The sequence below is a fragment of the Amphibalanus amphitrite genome, unplaced genomic scaffold, assembly GCF_019059575.1.
Source record: "Amphibalanus amphitrite isolate SeventyFive unplaced genomic scaffold, NRLGWU_Aamphi_draft 000394F_arrow, whole genome shotgun sequence".
Taxonomy (NCBI): Eukaryota; Metazoa; Arthropoda; class Thecostraca; order Balanomorpha; family Balanidae; genus Amphibalanus; species Amphibalanus amphitrite.
Genome location: NW_024881888.1, coordinates 173,105 through 193,825, shown reverse-complemented (window position 1 = coordinate 193,825; position 20,721 = coordinate 173,105). Strand labels below are relative to the sequence as shown.

Below are 20,721 nucleotides of genomic sequence, written 5' to 3'. Positions count from 1 at the left end.
TTATCCCATAGCAGCAAGGGACAATGAGCAGGCGAATCTGCCAAGTCTTTAAGCTTCCATAAGTATGATTTCTTGTAAATGATAATGCGAGGGGCGTTTTTTGCTGGTCTAATTATTTTCATACTTATCACTGGCTGTTCAAGAAGCTCCACAAACGGCCTCATTGAATAGCCATCTGCGTAGAAAGGCGCAGTGATGACAAAAACCCACATGTATTGCGTGGTCTCGTGTGCCTTGAGCTCCGGGGCTTCATCTATAAATTGCCGCCTCTTGTGAACAGTTGTGTAGATTTTTTTAATGTCAGCTCTGCGCTGCAACACGTCTGGTAATATGTAAACCGCCTTAATGGCTGTCAAATATTCATAAGGTCTCTTTCATCACTTTGATGGCGCTTGTCGGTTAATTGTGAAAAACTTGCGATTTCAATAACTAATGAGGAATTAACATAAAAAGGCTGCTGCGGGGGAATGTTGTTGGACTCGTTAGCTCACCATTTTGCTGGTATTCAAAGCGTTTTCCAGCGCTGCTCGCAGCGTTTAGCTGCGGCGCCGTTCTGAATAGGCCCTCAGGCCCCTCAATAGGCGGGAGTTTCCCCGTGCTGTGGTGCATTGTGTATGACTAAGCTGGAATGTGACAGTTGGGGATAGCCCCCCAGATCCTAGCATAGTAATATGTATAACGAGCTTTTTTGGGAAGCATCATTAGTGCTGATAGTTCTGCTTTTCATAGTACGAATAGTTATCATCCTAATCGCCTTGGCTGCGACCCTGCGATGTGTAGAAATAGTACCAAGGAAATATATAGACATGAGCATGTCTATTTCGCCCTGATATGACATGATGGTGATAAGCCAATGACAAATGGTGGCGGGGACTGTTCGTGGGAGCTACGACGGTACGTGCTAAGTGAACGATCATATGACCGATGCCATTATCCCTCAGCCAGCCAGGCTGTGCTGTATCGTCCACTCCGATCCACCCAACGCTCTAAACCCTCGTGTTGGAGCTCCGACCCCGACCCGTCCCTGACCTCACCAAGTCCATCTGTTATTCTCACGCTGCCCTCTTGCTGCGCCCGGCTCCGTCTCACGCGCGGGCGCTGATGACGCCTGTGTTCACTGCCGGCGCCGCGGTGACGGATGACGCGTGCGGCGCTGAGACCGGATGGCTCAGCCCCCCGGAGACCTCTGCCGCTAATGGTGACGGAGCAGCCCGGACCCTGGAGCCCCGACCGAGCGGAGACGGCACTGCTTCAGCGCTTTACGTGCAACTCCGGCCGTCTATCGGCAGATGGGCTGGCAAGACGGGTTTTGCTAAGTCAGTGTTGTAATTCGTTGCTTTGTGTTTCAGAGCTTTTGTAATTTTGCAAATATTTCAGCTAGTTTGAATAAGTTCGTCTATGCATGTGTTTCCCTTATTAAGGGTATCACTCCTTATTATGAAGCCTTTAACGGACTCAACCGCATTTTTAAATGCAGCTGCTCATTTGCTGAACAAGTAGCGTTCACTGCAGCCTAGTTTCACAAGGCTTTCAGTTTGCTACGGGTGGTGATGTTTATTGGGTCTGCCTACTGTTTCTTATAAGTTCATCCACCTATTGTTTTAGGTGATAAGTTTGCTAGTTTGCCGCGGAAAAAGCGGAGTACAGTTCATCTTGGAACACTCTGCGAAAGTAAATGGTGAAATCAGAAGACACATATTATGCTTGGTTTGGATTTTGAAATTAGGCATTGAAGCGTAAATATATACCAATGGTGGCTGCTGAAGAAGCCGCATCATACAATGCACATTTGAACAGGCTTCTGAGCCAGAGTACATAAATAAGGCTCTATTTTGTAGTGATTTTCATCAGTTCACCGCTTCACTTGTCTTTCGACTTGAATCTGATGCATGACGGCTTATAAATAATAAACCTATATAAAAATAGCGTTTCAATGAAGCGCGTTCCCCTCGGCTCAGTTCTTTAGTTGCATTCAACTCAATAAGCTTTCCAGTTGAGACACGCCTCGGCGTAACATGCCCGGCGCGACTCAAAGCGGCGCGGCGGGCAGTGTCGCTGTGATGTGCCCACCTCTTCGGCACATGACTGGCATCAGACACGTGACCGTCCTCGGCCGAGTGCGGCACTCAGCATGCGGGCCGAGCCACGGGCGCTGCGCCCTTCCTCGTTACATCTTGGCCGGGTCCATTAGCGTGGTCAGCTTCAAGGCATCGATGTGGCGGGCTGATCAACTGGTCAGTGGTCAAGCTAGCTGATCGGCCGCTCACGCCACTAAAACGTGACTGATTGGTATGATATGCAGCTTTTCAACTTTACAGAGTTCCAATTCTCCTCACTTCTGCGGTGTTTCATAAGCTCAGTTTCTTGTTGATTACGGTTTTAGGTGCACCTACCGCCAGACCATTTGCGCCCACTATTCCATAGAAATGATGACCTCAAAGAAAAGTCTTCATCAACTTAAGGCGTGATATGTTCTGTCGCTTAGATTTCTTTCTGGTAGTTGTTATATATATTTTGTCCGTGATTCTCTCCTTTATCTTCGTAATTTAAGTCTAGATCGCTAATTTAAGTCTAGATAGATGACAATTTTTATCATTCTCCTTCCGCCGTATTTCATCTACTGCGGTCCTGTCACCATCCATTATTTCCGTTGGTTTTCTCTCCCACTCTGTGTAGTCTCGCCACCCTGTCAGTTGTGTTTTCGTACGGTGTCGGCCGCCGTCTGGCTCCTGTTGTGTGCGTGACTCGCTCGCCACTCACCTGCTGCCTCGGAGCCCGTCTGCGGCTCGTCCGTATGTGGTCCTGCGCTCCAGCCTAAAAATTTGTCTGCAGTCAGTGGACTGTAGACGTATTGCGTATTGTGTGCAGTTCTGTATTTGGTTCTGTGGTGTGTCTTACTTTTTCTACAGTTCTGGCCTCTGGGATAGCCCATCTGAGTTCCTCTACGATTTGTGATCCTTTTTGGTACCGTTTATGGCCTGGTCCATCTGTGTTCCGTTAGTAATCGTGTCTAGGAACAGTCAGTGGCCCTTGCCCTTTTTTGTCGGATCTGCTAAAATAGGCAGCCTCGAGTCGATGCTGCCTCCACCTCTCCCCTGGCAGCGTTTTCTCGCTTTGTCCGACCGAAATACCCGACCCAGCTTGGAGTGGTCGTCGTCCTTGGCAGACACGGTCTGTTCGCCGAGCCGCCTGGTGGCGACACCCGTGGCACGTGTCGACGCCCGTGGCACGAGCCGTGGCAACACGGCAATTTATGTCGCTGTCTACTCGTTGTGTTTGGGGTCTCTTGTCGGTGTCGTTTTTTGTTGGCCCGGCTCTCATCACGCTGCTTGAAGTGTCTGGCTGCCGACACAGCCTTGCTGAGGACGCCTTTTTCTTTGATCTCCCCTCGCTCTGGGTGCTGAGCTGGTGGAGTGGGGTGCTTTTGGCCTCCCGGTGTTACATTTTTCTTGGCTGTGACTCGCACAATTTTCAGCCCGCTGTTGCTGAACCTCTGTCTCTTCCTCCACGGCTTAACCCGCGCCCCACTGGGGGCACATTGCCCCAACAGACGGTAAATAACTTTTGAAAATACCAATTTCCAATTTTAGTGTTTTCTGGACCAAAATTTTGCGAGGAATCCGATGGTGTGGTCCCCGAAATCTGAAAAATTTCCATTTTGGAGATAGCACCTATTTTTTGAAAAATAAATATTCGTCAGGCTTAATAGTCAAATAAATTGGAAATATAATGAGTTAATTTTTGTAACAACACTAGAATGTGTCGAACATGAATTAGAGATATATTTTAGCTGAGATGATACTATATCTGCGCATACATGTACATGAACTAGTACATTAACCCTCGCCGGCCGAGAAGGGGTGGGGCGGGTGCCGCCTAATAGGGCTTTTCGCGATAGCTTAAAACTCGCTTAGGGTAGACAGCTGAAATTTGGCATACCTAATCTTTTATTCAAGCTGGATCTTTTGACCTCAACTGCGTTTTCAGGTCAGGTCAGGTCACTGACCTATGACGTCATAAATGAGCCTCTGCGAGGTCCTCAGATGTTGCAACTTTGCAACGCCCTCAGTGCCAGAGGAACTTTCACAGGAAGATGAAACTTACAGGACTTAGTATCCTTCAGAGGTCTCACAACTTGTATATCTCGGATTTAACCTAAATGTCACATGAGGTCAGGTCGGTCACGTGACCTCACCATTATAAGTCAATGGGGGAAATATGAAAACTGTTATTTTGGCGCCGGAAATGATCTAAAACTGTCCCAAGCACATGAAATCGTGGTTTCATGTACTCTTTGTAAGGTCCGATCATGAAACCACGATTTCATGTGCTTGGGATAGTTTTAGATCATTACGGCGCCAAAATAACAGTTTTCGTATTTCCCCCATTGACTTATAATGGTGAGGTCACGTGACCGACCTGACCTCATGTGACATTTAGGTTAAATCCGAGATATACAAGTTGTGAGACCTCTGAAGGATACTACGTCCTGTAAGTTTTATCTTCCTGTGAAAGTTCCGCTGGCACTGAGGGCGTTGCAAAGTTGCAACATCTGAGGACCTCGCAGAGGCTCATTTATGACGTCATAGGTCAGTTACCTGACCTGACCTGAAAACGCAGTTGAGGTCAAAAGATCCAGCTTGAATAAAAGATTAGGTATGCCAAGTTTCAGCTGCCTACCCTAAGCGAGTTTTAAGCTATCGCGAAAAGCCCTATCAGGCGGCACCCGCCCCACCCCTTCTGGGCCGACGAGGGTTAATGTACTAGTTCATGTACATGTATGCGCAGATATAGTATCATCTCAGCTAAAATATATCTCTGATTCATGTTCGACACATTCTAGTGTTGTTACAAAAATTAACTCATTATATTTCCAATTTATTTGACTATTAAGCCGGACGAATATTTATTTTTCAAAAAATAGGTGCTATCTCCAAAATGGAAATTTTTCAGATTTCGGGGACCACACCATCGGATTCCTCGCAAAATTTTGGTCCAGAAAACACTAAAATTGGAAATTGGTATTTTCAAAAGTTATTTACCGTCTGTTGGGGCAATGTGGGGGGGGGCTATTTATAGCCCCCCCTCCCGTTTTTCTGCAATAACTTCCAAACCGCTTGACGAATCGACGCCAAACTTTCAGTACCTTCGGCTGCATCAATTTGACACCTTGTGTCAAAATTTGAACTTCGTAGCTACCATAGGTCGGCCGGAAATGACGTCAGAGTGACGTCATGTTCGTCCGATTTCGACGCAAAACATTGAACCACGGCAATCGCTCCCAAGAGCTCAGTTTTTAAGCTAGATCCAATTTCTTTGCATGAAAGGACTCAAAATTGACCGCGCTATCAAACTGCTATCTCGGATTTTCAAAATTTTGAAAATTTCGAAAATTTTATATAATAATATTCAAAATTTATATTTTTATATTTTTTTTTCAAAAAGTTTTTGACTTTTCGAAAAAAACCGGAATATATGTGACAGAACGCATGATTATGACTAACTCTAGCAAGTTTTAGCTAAATATCTTCAAAAATGGCCAAGGTATACGCATTATTGCAAATAATTCACAATTTTTATTTTTTCAAATCAATTTTTCAGTACGTATTTGACATCGTGCACCAATATAAATGGCACCATCGTGTTCCTGAGCTCAAACTGCATCCAATAGACACCTTTTTTGTTGAAAAATCTTAACTTCAAAATTTGACCTTTTTTGACCTGAAAGTGACCTGACCTAAGCTAAATTTGCCTCAAAATGACCTCGAATGACACAGACGACATCAAATTCGAAATCTATGACCTAAATGGACCATAAAACATGTGTCACGTGACCGACGCATGCTATATTTTCGTGAGCTGTGATGACCTGACCTTGACCTGAAAATCAAAGTACAAGCTTGGTACCCTCAAGGTATCTAGAGCATCTGTTCACGAGTGTGGAAACCAAAAATGAACCTGATCTGACTTGTAAGACGGCGGCCAGAGCCCAAAATGTGAACAAGCCAAAATGCTAATAATTTTTACTTTGACCTGACCTGTGACGTCATCGGTGACCTCGAGGTCAATGAAATTAGGTTTCGTTCGACAGTTTTTCCGGGGCTATCAGACGCCGTTTGAATTTTGACGATCGGCCCAGTAGTTTCGGAGTTAGGAGGGGGGGCTATGAATAGCCCCCCCCCCCCCCCCAGTAGGGCGTGTTGTACACAAACCCCAGTGGGGCGCGGGTTAATATCTGCGAACAGAATGGTAATATTAATTGATAATCATTGTATTTTTTTTTTTTTGCGCACCTAAATGTATATTTCAGGCTATGCAGGTGAAAAGCACAACAAAATTCCAAAACTGGCGTATGATTGTTACGAGAGATGGAACATTTAGCACGACTTCTTGTTCACAACGCGGCGTTTCTTCAACACGGTGTTAGCGACCTTCTTGGAACCTCTGGACTTGCTGCGTCCACGGCTCGATCCTTTGCTTTTCGCGTTAAGTAGTAGGCTAGCTCCGGATCGGCCATAACGTCGCGGCTAGTCATGTTCTCGAGTCTTTGCTCCGTGAATTCTTGTTTCATTCGACTGAACAGTTCACGATAACGTGCCAAACGAGCGGATATACTAGGGATGTCATCTGATGGAGGTGGTGGAGAGTGACTGTTGGACTGGTGTGGACTGGTGGTGGTGTAGCATAACTCTATGTTCTCGCCGACCTGTGACTCTGAGAGGGGTGCTGACCGGCTAGCGGTGTTATCCGGTGTGGTAGTGTTACGGGCCGCCCCTGGGCGGGCGCCTGGCGCCGCCCGTGGCGCGGGCCGCCCCTGGGCGAGCGCCTGGCGCCGCCCGTGGCGCGGCCCGGCGAGTGGTCGCGGCGCCGCCGCCCGGCTGGCGGCGGCTGGGGAGTGGGCGCGCCGCGGCGAGCGGGCAGTCGGTCGCGGGACGCGGAACGGGGTGTTGTGCCTGTAATATTGCCGGAAATGTCTGATGCCGTGGACCACAGCCCAGAGCTCTTTGTCGTAGGTGGGCCATTTCACCTGCTGCTTCGACAGCGCCTTACTCTCATAGGCGACCACCCGCTCATACTCCCCTGTCTTCTCAGTCAAGACAACGCCAACCGCGAAGTTGCAGGCATCGGTGTACAGGACAAACGTCCCCTTGCCAGTTGGTAGCGTCAGGATCGGCGGCGTGGCCAGGACGGACTTAAGCTGCTCGAAGGCTCCTCGCATCGCTTCCGTCCACCTGATTTGACCGTCCGCCACCGTGGCGTCTCGCAGAGGCTTTGTGATTGCCGCATATCCTTGGATGAAGCGTGCGTAGTACCCGCACAGACCGAGAAAACTGGGAAGTGGCCGAAGTACGTGCCGCCCTGGAGGCTGTCCAGCAGCAGGAGGACATCGCGCTCCCCATCGGCGCCGGAGCGGTTGGTGGACCATCGACGACGACCGGCTTGCTCACGGGTGATGCGCAGCGGTCTGTAGAGTATCTGCCGCCGCTGTCTCCGACGTCCGCCGTGTTAGCCGGTGTCTCCACACCCCCGTTCGTGACTACCCTGCTAGAGGCGGGCGTAGGAGATCCTGTGCGTGACCATCTGTCTCCGCTGGCGGTCGACCTGGTGGAGACTGACACAACGGACCTGCTAAGTGAGCTGCTGGGTGTCGAGGCGCAAGAGTTCGAGGAGTTTTCGAACATGGAGCTGCAGGACGAGAAGCCGCGGGAGGAGACGCCCACAGACGGGTCGCCGGAGGAGGTGGTAGTTGGTGAGGCCGACGGGGCGTCCGGCGGTTCGCCGGAGGCTGGTCGCGCGGAAGCCGTCCTTCTCATCGGGGACTCGATCCTGCACAGAACAGACGTCCGTTGCGACCCACCCCGAAGCCTCACCATCCGGGCCATACCGGGGTACACACTGCGCCGCTGGGTGGCTGAGGGGGTCATGGAGGTGCGGAGGTGGTTGGATGGCCTTCATCCTGACACCTCCAGTGCCCAAGTAATCCTGTGGGTAGGAGGAAAGGGGACACATTCGGATTGACTGTCCGTTCAAGGAGCCTGGGAGGGGTCCACGTCACCCGTTCTGTCTAGCCTGTGGTCGCAGCGGTCACTGGATGGCGGCTTGCCGTTCTCTCACGGACCACGTGACCCGTTCAGCGCAGGGCAGACGGCAGACTGCACCAACGAAGTCCACTGACAACAGGCAGCCGGAAAACTAGGGGCAGCTGGTTCAGTGGGGCGAGAGTCAGCTGCTTCTCACCAGTCCCGGTTCACCGCAGCCGCCGTCAGGGTGAAAATCGGTAGTCTTGAGGCGTGGGCACTCATTGATTCTGGCGCAGATTTCTCGATGGTGAGGTGCGGCTTACATCAGCGCATCAAGGTGGAGTTGGGCTGTAAGTCAACCACCCCGTCGCGGTCTGCGAAGGGAGCGGGTGGGAGTCCGCTGGTGATCACGGAGGTACTCTGTGATGTCCCGATGTCGATCTCCGGAGAGACATTCGGATGTTCTCGACTGGCAGCGGTGGCTGGTCTGGTGTATGACGTGATTCTCGGTCGAGATTTCTGTTGTCAGCATCGCACCATCATCGATGACGAAGAGGGAGTTTTTCGTATCAAAGGGTTGAAAATTTCCCTTCCCACGTACCCAGAGATTCGAGCTTCCCGAGCTAAGGTTGTTCTGGCAGAGACGGTGACTGTGACGAGCGAAGCGGATATTCTCGGTGGCACGTTGATCGTGTGGCGCCACCTGCGTACCAACCCGAGTGCGACTGCGGGAGAGTGCCGCCGTATGACGCTAGATGGCGTGGGTGCTCTGTCTGGTGGCGCCGACGACTGAGACCGAAACTGAAAGTGTCATGCTATCAGCTGGATTTTCATGCAACCAGCTGATCGTTCGAAGGCAGAAGGGTGTGGTTGGAAAAATACCGGCATGGTCTTTGTCTGAGCCTTTTCTGTGACGGTCGGGCTTACTTTGGTAAGGAGTTTGAGTTGTTAAAATGCTATGAGTCGTGTGAATTTGAGTTTTCTTGCCCTATTGATGTGATTGGCGTTATTTAATTAGGATTTTCTTTGTTTCTCAGAAACCTACATGTCAAGTTGAAGGCGTCTGAGCGATACTTCGTCTACACTGACTACCAACGTTGTACCGCAATATATATCCACGCCAATTTCCAATATGTAGTGTTATCAATTCCCCACCGTTGCGGTGACAGTTTCAAAGTACCCATGATTGAATTTGCCTTAACCTGTGCCTCACCTGTGCCCTTGACCATGACCTCTGTTGAATTTTAACCTGTGCCCTTGAACTTCACCCTGCTTCTGACCTGTACTACTGTTTGACCTGTGCCTTTATTGTGATGAATGCTGCTGGCATTCGTCTGTGCCGTGACCTATGTCCATTTGTCTGAGCCTCTGACCTGACACTTGCCCATGAATAATTGTCGGTTGAAGTTGCGTCTCGAGGAGGAAACCTGTCTGAAGATTGTGTAGACACCACTGCTTCTAATTGTTAAGCTCTTCCTGGTTTGAGCAGTGTGACAGAGTCATGTCTGTTCATGAGGCTAAGCAGAGGCGGGCTCGGCAACTTGGTACGCTGACGAGATTCCGCAGGCAGGCTTTTGTGCTGATTGATAGTAGGGGTAGCCGTACTCGCCTGGCATCCATACTTACTGAGTTGGGAAATGCACTTGGCAAGTTACAGGAAGTGAATGATGAATATGCCGCCCTCCTTCCAACTGAGGAAGAAAAGGAGGAAGCTGAGCAATACTTTGTCAGTGCAGAGAGCCAGTATGAAGAGGCTGTCAAACGAATTGAAGAGTACTTGAAGTCAAGAAAGAGTGAGCCCCCATCAGTGGTGTCTGTACAAGGATCTCAGGCCTCGGGAGGCTCAGATGCATCCAGATCAGCAGAAATTGAACTGAAGGTGAAACAGTTGGAGAAGTCTCAACTGCAGCACCGTCTGGAGCAGGAAAAGGAGTTGCAGGAGTTGGCAAGACGTCAAAAACTCCAAGAGGCTCAGGATGCAGAAGCTGCTGCAGAACTCAGGGCAAAGTTGGCTAAAGCTGATGAGCTGAACTGGGACAGGAGGAGTGATTTTGGTGGAGAATTTGCCTGTGAAAATGCTCACCAGTTTCAGCATGATACTTCAAGACCAGCGGACATCCCTCGTGTCAGTCTTGAAACTGCACCTGTTGACAGAGTTGCCCAAGACTCGTCTCCCTCAGCATCTCTTTTCAGTCACAGTCTGCCACGCATCACTCTTCCAAAGTTTGGTGGCGAGCCATCTGAATGGTCAAGATGGTGGGCTCTCTTCAGGACTTTAGTGCACAATCAGCCTTCACTAACTTCAACCGAGAAGATGGTGCACTTGCAGGCATCAGTTGTTGGTAGAGCACAGGACACAATCAGTGGGATGCTGTATGATGGTCAGCTGTATGATGAAGCACTAAAGGCTCTTGAGGACAGATTTGGAAGGAAGGAGGATGTTGTGCATGCTCACCTACAGGATATATTTTCCTGTCCGGCACCAACCTACCTGGATCCAGTCGGGCTGGAACGCTTACATTCCTCTGTTCACTGCGCGGTCACAATGTTTCAGGCTCTAGGCTATGAAGGGGATCTCAACAGCTTTGAGAACTTGCGCAGAGTCGTACAGAAATTACCGCAAGAGATGAAGCGTATGTGGGGAGAACACATTCTGGATCTGGAAACCAAACCAACACTTGTTGACTTTGATGTGTGGATGCAAAGACAAGTTAGGATTGCACTCAACTATGCCGCAGTGGAACCGCCTTCTTCCAAGAAGAGGCAAGAGAAGACAACGCACAGAGGATCTACCACCATACAGAGAGCTACTCTGGCCACAGGGACCAGCCAGCATCATGCTACCACCCAATCTCAGCCAGCATCAGCCAGCATCAGCATCAGCCAGCACCGTACCTGTGCCTGCTGTTCGCAGCCTCATGACCTGGTGGACTGCATGGACTTCCGCCGCCTGCATGTCAACGAGAGGGCCCAGCTAATCAGCAAATCGGGTTCCTGCTTCTTCTGTTTGAGGAGAGGTCACAGGGTGAGGAACTGCCGCCAAGCGAAGCCGTGCGGAACAGATGGATGTCGGCTCCGCCATCATCAGCTGCTGCATGGGAGTCAGAGGGTTGGTATCAGGGCTCCAGTGTCAACGACAGTGGCCGCACAGCCAGATGCTGGTCGAGTAGTCGCTGCGTCAGCTGTCGGTACAGGAAGGAAAACGCTTCTGCAGGTGGTGCCCGTCACCATCCTGGGTCCTCACGGGTCCATGGAGGTATGCGCTCTGCTGGATCCTGGTTCCCAGACCACTCTGGTGTGTGAACGTGTCTTGGAGGATCTTGGACTACAGGGAGTGGAGCAGAGCCTCAGACTGCAGAACGTTGAAGGGTCCGGACCTCTGCAGAAGTCGAAGAAGACCCAGTTAGAGCTGTGCGCAACAAGCGGCAGCTGCACAAGAGTCTTGGTCCCCGAGGCGTTCTCAGTCAAGGATATCAATGTCACTATTCCACAGGTACGGCAGGAAGCTAACTGGAGACATCTTCAGGGCCTACCACTCCATGACTGCACGGGGAGGAAAGTTGAGCTACTGCTCGGAGCGAATGTGATCGAGGCTGTGCTGCAGCTGGAGATCAGGACTGGGAATCCTGGAGACCCAGTAGCTATCCGAACGACATTCGGATGGACTCTCACTGGCTCAGTGGCTGAAGCAGAGGTGGACAGCCTGAGGAGTGTGATGTTTGTCCGTCCCATGACTGAGGAGAGTTTGTTGTGCACCAAGTTACAGGACTGGTGGGAAACGGAATCATTTGGGTGCAGGTATGAGGGGCAGCCATCCAGATCCCAGGAGGACGCCCGTGCCCTGGAGATGTTGAAGAGGACCAAAAAGACTCCAGATGGTCATTATGAAGTGGAGTTGCTGTGGAAAGACCCGGAACCCAAGATGCCAGACAACAGAGTCATGGCAGAGAGACGTCTGCTGTCGTTGGAAAAGAACCTGTTGAGAAACCCTGACAAGGCTGAAGCCTATGACCAAGCACTAATGAGCTACGTCACCAAAGGTCACGCGCGGAAGTTATCGTCGGCAGAGGTGGCTCAGCCAACGCCAAAGAGATGGTTGCTACCTCACCATGCAGTGGTGAGTCCAAATAAGTCGAAGATCCGCGTGGTTTTTGATGCGGCCGCTCAGTATGGAGGCACTTCTCTGAACGATGCTCTCATGACAGGGCCAGATCTGCTTCAAAATCTGGTGGGTGTCCTGCTTCGGTTCAGGGAGGAGAGAGTGGCGCTGGTCGCTGACGTGGAGCTTATGTTCCATCAGGTGCGAGTGCGACCAGAAGACCAGCCGGCGCTGAGTTTTTTGTGGCGGAACGTGGACCAGAGGAGACCCCCCGAGGTTTACCAGATGCTTGTGGTGATTTTCGGAGCTAAATGCAGTCCCGCTCTGGCCAACCATGCTCTCCAGAAGACAGCTGAAGACCACCAAGAAGACACGATCGAGTCACGAGCCGCAGCAGAGGTCGTGAAGAAGAACTTCTACATGGATGATTTGCTGGTGTCAGTGAAAGACGTTGAAGTTGCCAAGCTCATGCAGAAGCAGGTAACTGAACTCGTCGCCAAGGGCGGCTTCCGCCTGGTGAAGTGGAACAGCAGCAATATGGAGGTTTTGAGCGAGATCCCCAGAGATGAGAGGAGCGCTGCAAGACAAGACCAAACATGCCTCGGACCAAGTGATACTCAGCGTGCCCTGGGGTGTGTTTGGAAACCAGCTTGTGACGTCTTGGGAGTTCAAGTGACGAAGACTGAGGTGCAGAACACCAAGCGCGGGGTCCTGAGGAAGCTTTCAATGATCTTTGACCCCCTGGGGGTGGTTTCTCCCTTTGTCTTGAAGGCGAAGGTGCTCGTTCAGCAGCTCTGGATGCGGAAGCACGACTGGGACCAGCAACTGAGTGGAGACATGCTCACAGCCTGGCAAGGCTGGCTCCAGGAAATGCCTCTCCTGGGAGACATCGAGATTCCCCGGTGCTACAAAGTCGAGTTTCCGCAGGACACGGAAGTCGTGCATCGAGAACTACATATCTTCTGCGACGCGTCCGAGCTGGCCTTTGGCGCGGTAGCATATCTCAGGATGTCTTGCACGAGAGGTGAGCACTTCACAGCGTTTGTGATGTCGCGGACCCGGCTTGCTCCTCTGAAGCAGTTGACTATAGTCAGGCTGGAACTGCAGGCAGCCGTACTTGGAGTGAGACTGGCGAACTTTGTAAAGAAGGAGCTGTCCTGTCATCTCGACGAGACCTTTCTATGGACTGACAGCACTGTGGTGCTGAGTTTTCTGCAAAATGAAAGTAGGCGTTTTCACACCTTTGTCTCCAACAGGATCTCGGAGATACAGGAGTCTTCCGAGATAGGTCAGTGGCACCACGTTCCCAGCGACCTGAACCCAGCGGACGTGTGCTCACGCGGCGCGTCAGGACCAGAGCTCGAGAAATGTGACCTGTGGTGGAAAGGACCAGCGTTCCTGACGCGAGATCAGGTGGAATGGCCAGCTGAAGAAGTGAAGTCAACACTAGAGGCAAGCGGACCAGAAGTCAAAGCGACACAGAAGGCGGTCTTCACAGCCAGTATCGCCGAACAACACCTTCTAGACCCTTCCCGCTTCTCATCCTGGTCGAAGTATAAGCGTGTGGTCGCTTGGATCATCCGCTTCAGCAGGAATGCGAGGGGCCGGAAGGACAGCGGTCAGCGAGCGGGAGGTCCTCTCACTGCTCCCGAGATCGAAGCTGCAGAAGAGTTCATCTTGAAGGAGTCTCAAGACGTTGTGTACAACGAGGAGAAGAAGCTGATCGTCAGCGGAGGCCGTCTGCCTGCCGGCAGCTCCCTACAACACCTGTCTCCGTTCGTCGATAAGCGGGGACTGATGCGTGCTAGAGGACGCCTTCTCCATGCGCCTCTTCCTGAGTCGTCCCGACATCCCATCCTAGTCGGTGAGAATGATATCATACGCTTGATCATCTCTGATGCCCACCGACGTGTCCTACATTCAGGAATAGAGCAGACTCTCAGTGAGATACGTCTCAGCTACTGGATCGCCAAAGCGAGATCGGCGGTGAGGAAGAACATCTACCGCTGTGCCTTCTGCAGGAACAGGAGAGCTCAACCTAGAGCTCCGATCATGGCGGATCTTCCCGAAAGCAGATTCGATACTTCCAGACCATTCGCTTGCGTCGGTATCGACTATTTGGGACCACTGACGGTCAAGAAGTTCCGGAAAAGCGAGAAGCGATACGTGCTTCTCGTCACTTGTCTTGCGACCAGAGCGCTACACCTAGAACTCGCTGCGTCACTGGACACAGATGACTTTCTGATGGCGCTCAGAAGATTCATCGCCCGCCGAGGACGACCAAGACTGATCCTGTCCGATAACGGGACGAACCTGGTCGCTGGCGAGAAGGAGCTGGAAGCTTGTCTGGAACATTGGAATCAGTCACAGATCGTGGATGAGCTGACTCAGAGGCGCATTGAGTGGCGCTTCAACCCACCCACGGCCAGCCACATGGGCGGTGTGTGGGAGCGCTTGGTAGCTTCCGTTAACGGTCGCTGCGCGTGGTGCTAGGGAATCAGTGCGTAGCCGAGGATGTACTGCACACCGTCCTACTGGAAGTCGAGTTTCTATTGAACAGTCGGCCCCTGACGTACGTTAGCTCTGCTATCGACGATGCTGAACCACTAACCCCGAACCATTTCATTTTGGGCTATCCTCAAGCTGCCCTGCCGCCTGGAAAGTTTTCAGACAGCGACACGTGTGGACGCGGAAAATGGCGACAGTCTCAAGCTCTGTCTAACCAGCTGTGGCAGCGGTGGCGCAAAGAATACCTGCCTCTTCTCATCGAACGGAAGAAGTGGATGCAGAAGACACGTGATTTGAAAGTTGGAGACGTGGTATTGATGGTGGAGCAAAACTCTCCGCGCGGCTACTGGCCGCTAGCAAGAGTGACAGAAGTTATGCCGGGTGCAGACGGAACCATTCGAGCAGTGAAAGTTCGCACTGCCACGGGAGGAATCTACCTACGACCCTCCAACAGGATCTGCTTCTTGGAGAGCTGTGTCTGATGCAAGCAGACGAGTCGAGGGCGGTGTAATGTGTGCAGTGTCATTGGCTTTATCCTGTGTCTTTGAATGTCCTGTGTCATTGACTATCCTGCGCTAGTGATTATGTACTGCATCCGCTTCCTTAGATCTGTCCTATTTAGGATCCTGTGTTCCTTACAGAGTCGTGGACCGTTCCTATTGACCGGCGACGGGCTGCGGCTACACTACCGGATCTGGCGGGGGTCGACGAAGATGTTCGGCGGCTTCGTTGGTGGTGACTGACTGGTGTCCTCCGGCGGACCGTGGAGCTCCGACTGCAGCGGCTGCTACTTGGATTCGGGCGGACCGTGGCGCTCCGGCGCCGCCGGCGGGGCAGCGGCGGCGTGGCTGTCGCGTTGCTCGGTGGAGCGCGTGAGGACGGTCGCGCGTCGCATGACGCTCGTCTCCGGACTGCCGTACTGGGGCTGGATGAACTCCCGACTCGCTGGCGCAGAGCGGTGGCCAGTTGGACAGCGTAGTTGGAGCGGGCGGCGCGCGCGGTCGGGGCGGGCGACACCGTCCGGTGGAACAGACTGTGGAGCTATGCTCTGGGACGGAGCTCAGGGACGTCCGGTATGAGCTAGTGCCGGATGGGACTAGCTGGCCTCAGTTCCTGCTATCGGCTGTCAGCGTGGTCGAATTGTGCTCAGTGCGAAACAGCGGTGCCCGTGCGCGTTAACATAGCTGGCAAGGCTGCACTACCCAGCGCTGACAGGGGTATTTCGGACGCATATGTGATGACAGTGCTAGAATGGTCCGTGGGGCTCGTCTCAGTGTCTCATGTCAGCGTTTGGGGGGTGGAGGATGTGACGAGCGAAGCGGATATTCTCGGTGGCACGTTGATCGTGTGGCGCCACCTGCGTACCAACCCGAGTGCGACTGCGGGAGAGTGCCGCCGTATGACGCTAGATGGCGTGGGTGCTCTGTCTGGTGGCGCCGACGACTGAGACCGAAACTGAAAGTGTCATGCTATCAGCTGGATTTTCATGCAACCAGCTGATCGTTCGAAGGCAGAAGGGTGTGGTTGGAAAAATACCGGCATGGTCTTTGTCTGAGCCTTTTCTGTGACGGTCGGGCTTACTTTGGTAAGGAGTTTGAGTTGTTAAAATGCTATGAGTCGTGTGAATTTGAGTTTTCTTGCCCTATTGATGTGATTGGCGTTATTTAATTAGGATTTTCTTTGTTTCTCAGAAACCTACATGTCAAGTTGAAGGCGTCTGAGCGATACTTCGTCTACACTGACTACCAACGTTGTACCGCAATATATATCCACGCCAATTTCCAATATGTAGTGTTATCAATTCCCCACCGTTGCGGTGACAGTGACTATTCCGGGTCGCTCGATCCTGACAGCTGCAGCGGTGGTTGAACCGCTGGATGGATCCGGCGTAGCTGTGGCAGAGACGCCCATGACCGGGATGGTGGAGCCGAGCCCTGCAGCCGACTGGGACTCACTGTTGATACCGAGAGCTGTTGTTGCTGTCGCGACCGACGGCACAGTGCCCATTCAATTTTCGAACGTCGGGACAGAAGACGTTCGACTGCTGAAAGGCTCAGACGTGGGAACATTCTTCTCGATGGGAGACTCGTTGGGAGACATGTGTGAACTGTGTCCAGAGCCGGACGACGTGGTTGACGCGGTGGCGAGCTGCGAAGGTGGAGGTTTTCCACCGGAGGCAGCTGAAGATATCGATCCGGACGTGAAGCAGGCGCTGGAACCCGGTCTGACTGATCTCGGGGAACATGGTCAGGGGAGGCTGCGCGGCTTGTTCGAGAAATATGCCGATGTCTTCAGCTGGCGTCCCGGAGATATTGGTCAGACGAATCTAACCAGACACAAGATCGATACTGGTGATGCTAGTCCCATCAAACAAAGACCACGGCGGGTGCCGCTGAAGGTGCGTGACCAGGTGGAGAAGCAGAAGGAGAAGATGCTACAGGATGGGATCATCGAAGAAAGCGAAAGTCCCTGGTGCTCTCCAGTGGTACTGGTTCGCAAGAAGGACGGAACCTTCCGCTTCTGTGTTGACCTGAGAGCAGTGAACAGAGTGACGAAAGGCTTCGCGATGCCACTCCCTCGAATTGACGACTCTCTCGACACCCTGGCTAAAGCGAGGTGGTTCACCACGCTGGATATGGCCACGGGATATTGGCAGGTGGAGTTGGCACCTGAGGATCGAGAAAAGACGGCGTTTTCGACGGGCAAGGGGCTACATCACTTCAGAGTGATGGTAATGGGCCTGAAGAATGCGAGCGGCACGTTCCAGAAGTTGATGGAAATGATCCTGGCGGGTCTGGACACAAAAAGTTGCCTAGTGTACCTGGATGACGTCATCCTGTTCAACAGGACGGAGGAAGAGCATCTGGCCACTTTACAAGAGGTGTTCGAGCGGATCCGAGCGGCGGGACTGAAGCTCAAGGCGCAAAAATGTCGCTTCGCTCGCAAAGAAGTGACGTTCCTCGGCCACCTAGTCTCCGAAGAGGGAATCCGGCCAGATCCACGTAACGTGGAAAAGGTACTGGCATGGCCACATCCATCATCCGACGAAGAGATGAGGAGTTTTCTCGGTCTGTGCGGGTACTACGCACGCTTCATCCAAGGATATGCGGCAATCACAAAGCCTCTGCGAGACGCCACGGTGGCGGACGGTCAAATCAGGTGGACGGAAGCGATGCGAGGAGCCTTCGAGCAGCTTAAGTCCGTCCTGGCCACGCCGCCGATCCTGACGCTACCAACTGGCAAGGGGACGTTTGTCCTGTACACCGATGCCTGCAACTTCGCGGTTGGCGTTGTCTTGACTGAGAAGACAGGGGAGTATGAGCGGGTGGTCGCCTATGAGAGTAAGGCGCTGTCGAAGCAGCAGGTGAAATGGCCCACCTACGACAAAGAGCTCTGGGCTGTGGTCCACGGCATCAGACATTTCCGGCAATATTACAGGCACAACACCCCGTTCCGCGTCCCGCGACCGACTGCCCGCTCGCCGCGGCGCGCCCACTCCCCAGCCGCCGCCAGCCGGGCGGCGGCGCCGCGACCACTCGCCGGGCCGCGCCACGGGCGGCGCCAGGCGCTCGCCCAGGGGCGGCCCGCGCCACGGGCGGCGCCAGGCGCCCGCCCAGGGGCGGCCCGTAACACCAGCCCACTCAGGGTCAACGTGGAGCTGGTGGCGCTCTGCCGGATCAGTGAGGTGCGTTTCGCCTGTTGCCTGCTTCAGGGGACCAGAGCTAAATGGTCATATATTAAATCATTGTATAAGTGTAAACATTTTAGTCCAGGATAAAAGGCGCCTAACGCCTGTTTTCCATTCACTCCATAGCAATGACAATTCGCCTGCTCCATTCTATTCACCGGTTATCTGTCTCGCTGTCTATCCCATGGTCTCAATGATGTAATAAGACTAACATAGTCACAGCACAAGCGTGTGCTCCGTTCTATTGCCTCTTCCTGCCGTATCCCGCAACTCGCTCACTCGCGCCGGCTCAGGATCGTGTAGGCCGTGTAGGCCCGGCCGTTGACTCAGCAGCTCTGTTTGCTGGTTGGCCGGTGTACTAATGGCCCGGCGCTGTTCGACCCTTGTTAACAGCTGCCACGCTGTTGGGATCAAGAGATGAAATTTACGTCACAATCTAGCCCGAAGTCATCTGTTCCAGCTTAATTTCCGGCTACCCACGCCTTGACATGGTTATAAATCATGTGAAGTATATTATTTTGCCATATCTAAACACACCGTATGCTTTTAACACTTTGCTATATTTTTGGACAATAGCAATTCGATGGCCTACTTATTGTTTCTTTCATGTCATTTTCGCGAAATATTTCATCTTGACTACTTTTGCATGTTATTTCAATGATTCAGATTTGCGTGTGATTACCCATATATCACTGGGGAGCTGTGTCGGCCTTAAATCATACTAAGCGTGAGCGGTCTGCTCATTGCTCAGAATTTCTCCAATAAAAGTCGCTGGACTGGTGGCGGTGGGCGAAATCATTGAGTGATGGTGCGGTGGGGCGGAGCAGTCCTTCCGCTGCCCTGCCGGACCGGGCGCCTGCGGCATTTATCGCCCACAGCACCGGTCCCCAGAGAACTCCAGCGATCTTCTCCATCCCATTCCACTGCGTTATAAATGGTTTCTCCATCCTGTTTCCCCCTGTCCCTTCATGCAAAATGCAGCATTTGCCGCCATCAGTCTTTTTATTCATTAAAATAGTTTCTTGTCATATCATAAAACACGCTAAGGTTTCGTTGTTGCCTACGTGCCAGGAAAGCGAACATTTCGTCAGAGGTGTTTATCAATCAGCTCGCATAGTTTTCCATCTGTATGTACGCTGTGTGCTGTTTCCATCCAGGCACTAACGGTGCTGTTTCTCCGCACGATTGATACCTGCGGCCGGCAGAATTTACTATCGCCGGCTGTTTTCTTCCTTTTCTGCGAGAAGTTTGGAAGTGAGCGGCCTCATACTTAATCAGGATGATTGAGTATCGCTGTTGGCCAAGTTTCCCGTGCGGAGCCCGGCCTCTCACGCCCTCTGCTGCTAAGTAATGAAGGTGTGTGGTGGCCAACTGCGTGCTTTCAACGCTCCATTCGTCTGCTCCGCCGCCGCGTAATCCTGCTTGGTATTCAAAGTCTTCTATTCGTTTTTCACTTTATCATTTCTTTGCTATTAATTCCAGTCAAAGTATTTCCCTCTACCTTGGCATTCTCTCCTTTTTCATTTAAACTTAAAGGTTCCGCAATCAGTATCAAAGAAGGTATGCTTGGAAAAATTAAGTTAGGGCTTAAATGATTGAGGTAGCGGCTTAAGGCTGTTTCTTCACATGAATGCAGCACTTCGGTCGAAATCATTTTCATGGATATCACAGTCCTGACTGGTATGTCGGCCAAACCGCCCCGTTCTGCGTAACACTGCATCCGTGTGCCGTCCAATAGCCGTCAGCGCCGCTGCCATTGCCGAGCTATCAGTTACGCTTGCAGGGTCGGTTGGACAGCCACTTGACCGGACCAGTCCGCGGTAACTCAGAGCTCGATCCGTTTAAACTCGGCCCGAGTGTCTTTTTGTGCCACGAAGCCACTGGGGCGAGTTACAGGTCTCTGGAGTCGCTTCCCTCCCCCTCCAACCCGCCCAAGTGTGCAACTTTGGCGACTGGACGGCTCTGTGCGGTTGTGGATACGCTCCCGGCGGGCCGCAACAATCGGCTCGTTCGGATAATGTTCCAAATTAACAGTGGCATACTGTTGCGACTCTGGCCGTGTATAAAAGTGTGGACTGTATTCAGACAAACCCTAAGACCGGATCGACTGTAAGTTTCAACCGACTACTTAAAGAAATGCGTTGAAGTGCCGCGATATATTGTGATGATAAGCACAATCAAATACAACCCGTGACTAGCCACCCTTTAAACGACAATTGTCGGAGTTAAACAGCATTAGCTGACCTTACCGATATCCGATCCAGAAATACACTACACCACAAAGGTTCCAATTTGGGGTCGGCACCGGGTTACCCCGCGCCGCTACCGATAGCCGACCCTCCACCCCTCCCCGACGCCTAGCCGACCAGCGGCAGCAACCGGGGTGCAAGGAGTCAGCCTCAAGG

At 52.1% G+C, this 20,721-nt stretch overlaps 1 protein-coding gene and 1 long non-coding RNA gene across 2 annotated transcripts in view; both read left to right on the top strand.

Moving 5' to 3' along the window:
- Window positions 1–20,721, top strand: part of LOC122390377 (DNA polymerase theta-like) — a 119,716-nt gene that overhangs the window by 51,051 nt on the left and 47,944 nt on the right. The window lies entirely within an intron of this gene.
- Window positions 8,680–16,413, top strand: LOC122390387. Its single transcript, XR_006258141.1, has 2 exons — window positions 8,680–8,952; window positions 15,270–16,413. It is a non-coding gene; the product is annotated as an uncharacterized LOC122390387 (long non-coding RNA).